This window comes from Nicotiana tomentosiformis, chromosome 8 (genome assembly GCF_000390325.3).
Source record: "Nicotiana tomentosiformis chromosome 8, ASM39032v3, whole genome shotgun sequence".
In the NCBI taxonomy this organism is placed as follows: domain Eukaryota; kingdom Viridiplantae; phylum Streptophyta; class Magnoliopsida; order Solanales; family Solanaceae; genus Nicotiana; species Nicotiana tomentosiformis.
The window spans coordinates 111,179,123-111,185,122 of NC_090819.1; positions in this window are offsets into that span (position 1 = coordinate 111,179,123).

Genomic DNA, 6,000 nt, shown 5'->3' on the forward strand with positions numbered 1-6,000 from the left:
TATGTTCTTGTGCGAAAAAAAGGTCAAGTCGATAGACATAAAGACGACTTGTGTCACAAGAACATTTTTAAATATCCTGGCATTGATTATAAAGAGACATGTTCTCCTGTGGTGGATGTCGTCATTTCAGGTTTTAATCTGGCAATACAAGAAAAACGTGATATGCGTATAATGGAAATCATTGAAAGATTTAAATTCTTCTGAAGCATATTAAGGTTTACAAGAAATTTATTAAATAAAGCTTCAAAAATCCTTATACGGATTGAAACAATCAGGGCGCATGTGGTATAATCGCCTGAGTGAGTACCTGTTGAAAGAAGGGTACAAGAATGATTCAATTTGTCCTTGTGTCTTTATAAAAAGATCTTGATCTAAATTTGTTATAATCGCCATGTATGTTGATGATTTAAATATCATTGGAACTCCTAGGGAGCTTTCTAAAGCAGTAAACTATTTAAAGAAAGAATTTGAAATGGAAGATCTTGGAAAGACAAAATTTTGTCTTGGTCTACAAATTGAGTATATGAAAGATGGAATTTTTGTCCATCAATCAGCATAGACTAAAAAGATTTTAAAGCGATTCTATATAGATAAAGCACATCCATTGAGTACCCCGATGGTTGTGAGATCACTCGATATAAATAAAGATCCATTCCGATCTCACGAAAATAATGAATAGCTTCTTAGTCCCGAAGTACAATATCTTAGTGTAATTGGTGCACTAATGTATCTTTCTAACATTACAAGGTCTGACATAACTTTTTCAGTTAATGTCTTAACAAGTATAGCTCTGCTCCTATAAGGAGATGTTGGAATGGAATCAAACACGTATTGCGCTATTTAAAAGAGACTACTGATATGAAATTATTTTATGGCAATGATTGCAGTCCCGATCTTGTTGGTTATGCCGATGCTGGGTATTTATCTGACTTACACAAGGCTCGTTCTCAAACAGGCTATGTGTTTACATATGGAGGCACTGCCATATCTTGACGATCGACTAAGCAATCAATCGTGACTACTTCATCTAATTACGCTGATAATTATTATTCATGAAGCAAGTCGAGAATGTGTGTGGTTGAGGTCTATAATACACCTTATTCGAGACAAATATGGTTTGATGTGTGACAAACTACCCACAATTTTGTATGAACATAATGCAGCATGCATAGCCCAATTGAAGGGAGGATTCATAAAAGGGGATAGGACAAAGCACATTTCACCAAAGTTATTTTTCACACATGATCTTCAAAAGAATGGTGATATCAATGTGCAACAGATCCGTTCAAGTGATAATATGGCTGATCTGTTCACCAAATCTCTACCGACGTCAACCTTCAAGAAACTAGTATACAAGATTGGGATGCGAAGGCTCAAGGATGTGAATTGATGCTTTCATCAGGGGGAGTTAATACGCGTTGTACTCTTTTTCTCTTACAAGGTTTTGTTCCACTGGGTTCTCCTTGCAAGGTTTTTAACGAGGCAACCAAAAGGCGTATTTCTAAACATGTGTACTCTTTTTCCTTCACTAGGATTTTTTTCCCATAGGGTTTTTTCCTAATAAGGTTTTAACGAGGCACATTATCTATGGACATCCAAGGGGAGTGTTATAAGAAAAATCAAATTATGGTAGATGTCTACTCTTCCTTCATGATCTTCTCAAATGCTTAATAACATATTCAATGACATATTTCTATGCTTAATGACATATTCAATGACATGTTTTTCTTCACTTTTCATGTCTATATAAAGGCCTTGTAATAGATAGGAAAATACACACAATTGAAGAAGAAATAAGAATCTCTCCTCTCTTTCTCTCTATATCTCTTAGCTTGTTTTTCCTTGTTCTTTATTGTTACTTTGAGCTATATTTTATAACACTAAATACATATTCAGAAATATATATATATATATATATAAAAGACACATATTATGAATCGGAGATAGTATCATTTAACTGTGGCCCAATTTTGAACTAATTGAGACCAATTAGTAGTAATATAGCGAGGGCTAGCTACTTTTGATCATCTTAGTATTTGAAAAATAATCACTGTCCTGAAAATGAGGCTTTCAAAATAGTCACATATAATCAAAATAGCAACTTTTCTGATAATATTTGTCAATTACAAAGTTGAAAAGTGACTATTTTTCCAATAGCCACAGCTTGTTGTTTGTATTTTCATAATATTAGCTTGAGATGAATTTTAAACCTTTTTATTTACTTGGAACTGAGGCGTAATAATTGTCCTTGTTGATGATCTATGTGCCTGTGATGTAAGACTCATCACTCCACAAATGAACATGTATTGCATGATTGTCAAGTCCAGAGTAAAGTTGTTTCCCTATGCAAATATTACCTACGAAAATGGAATGAATGTTATAAAAACAGGTTGTACATGTAACAAGAGGAAGAAAAACTAGTAAGTAATACCTAAAGTAACACTTTCCCTGCATCTCGCTATGTCTCTCTATTTTTTGTTTATCAAATCATCATCATCTTATCGTGAATAATGGGCCCAAATTGAGATCTTGGAGTTGGATTTTCTAGCTAAGCCTAAAAAAAAATAGTTAGGTACACAAAATATCTCGTATTCCATGAGGTGTGATGTAGACAACCTAACATATACAACCATTAGTAACTGCTTCCACGGTTCGAACCCGTGATTCATAGGTCACATGTAGTTAACATTACCATTGTTACAAGGCTCCCTTCTGGCTAAGCCTAAACAATGATAAGCAATCGTAAGAAACTATCCTTTTTCTTTTTGTGGTTTCAACCCAAAAGGTTAGGATTCTTAGGGATGGCGTTTTATTATGTTATTTTTCTTTTTATGGGTGTGGGGAAAAGTAAGTCCGAACGGTGGATTTATTCAAGTTTTGATACTGACGTGAACCGAATTGTGATGTAAAGCTGTAAAATGGGACTTAGCTTTTCTTATGGGACTTTGCATCACTCGCACGGAAAGAAGGTTCCATTTTGATACAAGTGGTACTATTATCCATTGAGTTTAAGCTATATATCAGTATAAAATTACGATCAAAATTACATGTAAAATATAATTACATGCAATTTTATTTTATAAGGGATAACCTATAGACATGTTATAACCAATATGGAATCAGGATTTTTATTAAAAATAGTCAAAATATAAAGAAGTAAAATACGAAAAATTTAAACAAATTTAACATATAGTGTATATATATATATATATATATTTATTTTTTACCTAAATATACGGTGTAATTATTTATCAATGGACAGTTTGACACCCCTTATACTGGGGTAGCTCTACTATATAATGTTACTATAAGTTAAATGCTTATTCATTTGCTTTTTCTTTCCATATTCGATATCCTACGTCCCTACGGAATTGTTAACTAGAAAATTTCTTATCTCATTTACTCTAGCTATATCAACTTTATTGCATTAACATGACATCTTTTTATGGACCAAGTTCTTGGACTAATAGTAAGACTAGGTCTTACTTCACTATTATTCACATCTTACTTCATTATCCATCCACATGTCCCACCGATGATGCAACAATAACAATAAAGCTATTCACAAGTCTTTTTAGGACTTGTGAGAACCAGTATAATCTTACAAATCGGGTTCGCCGCCCTACGGATGGATGCAAGTTATAATAAAGCTAGTGTTCCTCTTAATCTCTTGTTAAAAGATATTATTGTATATATCCATATATATTCTGTTAAATAAGTAATAAATTTTTGTGTATCATTTTTTTTTACTTCTCGCTAAAAGCAAGTCAATTATTTGCTATTCCAGTTTATCTTTGAGTGGCAAGAATGTCCATAGGACCACATAACTAGGGCCAAAATATGGAAGAGAAACCTCTGTGGGTGGACCACCTCATTGTAAAAGAATGCAGAAACCATTCAAAATTTTTTTGGATAATATCCTCGATACTCCTTAGTTTCTTCTCCTTTCGTTTTCTTAGTCCTTTTCTCAGAGAAAGAAGAAAACAAAAATACAAGAATTCGTGCATATTTGTGTGGGCAGATGACAGTAGGGTTTTTCTCTTTTTGGTGCAATCTGCAAAAATGGCCAGAGCAGGACCATTGTGGGTTACGCTGAGTGCAGCCAGTGAACATCGTCCAGTGGTCCACATGTGCTCCGATTCTCTGTAGAAATGGCTCTAGATAGCGGCGGCTATATAAGAATTAGCCAAATGTGTCATGAATATCAATTTTTTAAATTAATTTTTCGGGACAAAAATTTTTTGAATTACCCTGAAATTAAGATTTTGTTCAAATTTTTTGGACATAATAAGTACCGGTAAATCTCTAAATAACAGCTAAAAATAGTTGTTTGCGCACTTCCCCTTCCAATTCTTTGATCCATTATTGGGCTAATTGAGTTTTGCACATTTGGACTTCTTATTATTGGGTCACACTTCTTTTGGGGGTTCAAGTCCAGCCCATTTTAGTTAGTTAAAAGCCTAAGTTTGCAAATCACAGTAAAGCTGGGCTCTTGATTGGTAGTAAGGTGACATTTCACATTTGTCATGTTTTATTACTTTAGTTTAAAGTTTATGCACTTATAATGTAAAAACTAATTACACAATCAGATTACTTAAACAGTAATTATAGGTAACTCAATTTAGTTATAATATTAATTGATAACCTAGAATAAATAGTAAATAGCATGCTATAAGAGGTTAAATTTTATATTGATGGTGTAAAAAATTCTTTACTGTATAAAACTTAAAATATTTTTTCCTTTAAATCCTAACAAAAGATATAATTGGTTGTTCGTGCTAAAGCTTTCTTTAATCCTTTGGATTTTTATGGTAATCAGGTTAGTTTAAGCCCGACAATCTAGGCATAATCCATGTTGCACCTTTTATTAAAACTCAGCTACAGTACAGACAATTTAAATTACTAACACATTAAAGTTCAGAAAAGGACATTTTTTCCTGAGTTGTGCTTCGAATTTCAATTACATTCAGTTTTGGCGTTTGCAAAACCACACGAGGGGGCCGTTCCAGATGTCTAGAGTAGAATTCCCTTTATTATTTTCTTGATAATCAGGTTTAAGGCAACAACTAGACACATTAATTATCTTGATGGCTATTAATCTTGGGAGGTTCTCACATGGTTTTCTAATAAAAACAAACAACTTTTGGATTAAGATTAGACATGCATGCACTGCTGCAATTTGCAGTCAGTCCTATAATTAATCTCTTATGATGTTATAATGATTGAAGTGTTCAAATACTTTAATGATGCTCAATGAATAGCACCTAGTCATTGTTTGATGTATAGTCTTAGGGTTTGGCCAGGCGTATGAGAAGAATAGTATTGAATAGGGTTTTAGTAATGTTGGGATTAATTATAGTGGAATAGTTATGATGAGAATATTTTTTATCGACTGTTTGGTTTAGTATGGTATATTAAAAATTTTGTAAGAGTAGTTGTATCTTTATACATACTTATTCATGTATTAAATCTCATAGTATTGCTAATTTCATGGTTTACTATAAATAAAAATAGTACTGAATAAGATATATAACTAATACAAATATTGTTATACATAAGTTAAAAAACACTATCAAAGAAAGGATTAATAATAACAAAACTAATACATATACTATTCTTCCTAATACATCCTACGAAATGATTCCTTAGAGTATAAGATTTTGTTTTGCATGCATCCCCTCTAAATGGAGAATGATTTAACAGACCTAACTTTGTTCACATGCAGGAGCAAATTGCAGGAAAAGGGGGACTTATGGTTCTTGTCTCAAGATTTGACTGGTCATGGATAAGATTTTCTCAAGTAAGATCCTTTGTCTTTGTCACTACGTTAAACCTAGATTAAAGTAAAAAACGGAACTAACCCTAGATTATCCTCCTTTTATTAGGTTGTTAACTTAGTGCTTTAATAATCGGCTTAATGTACGCATATTTTGATATATATCGCCTCACATTTTGTTTATGTCTCGACGATTTGAGATGTTTAGTATGATTATTTGTGCT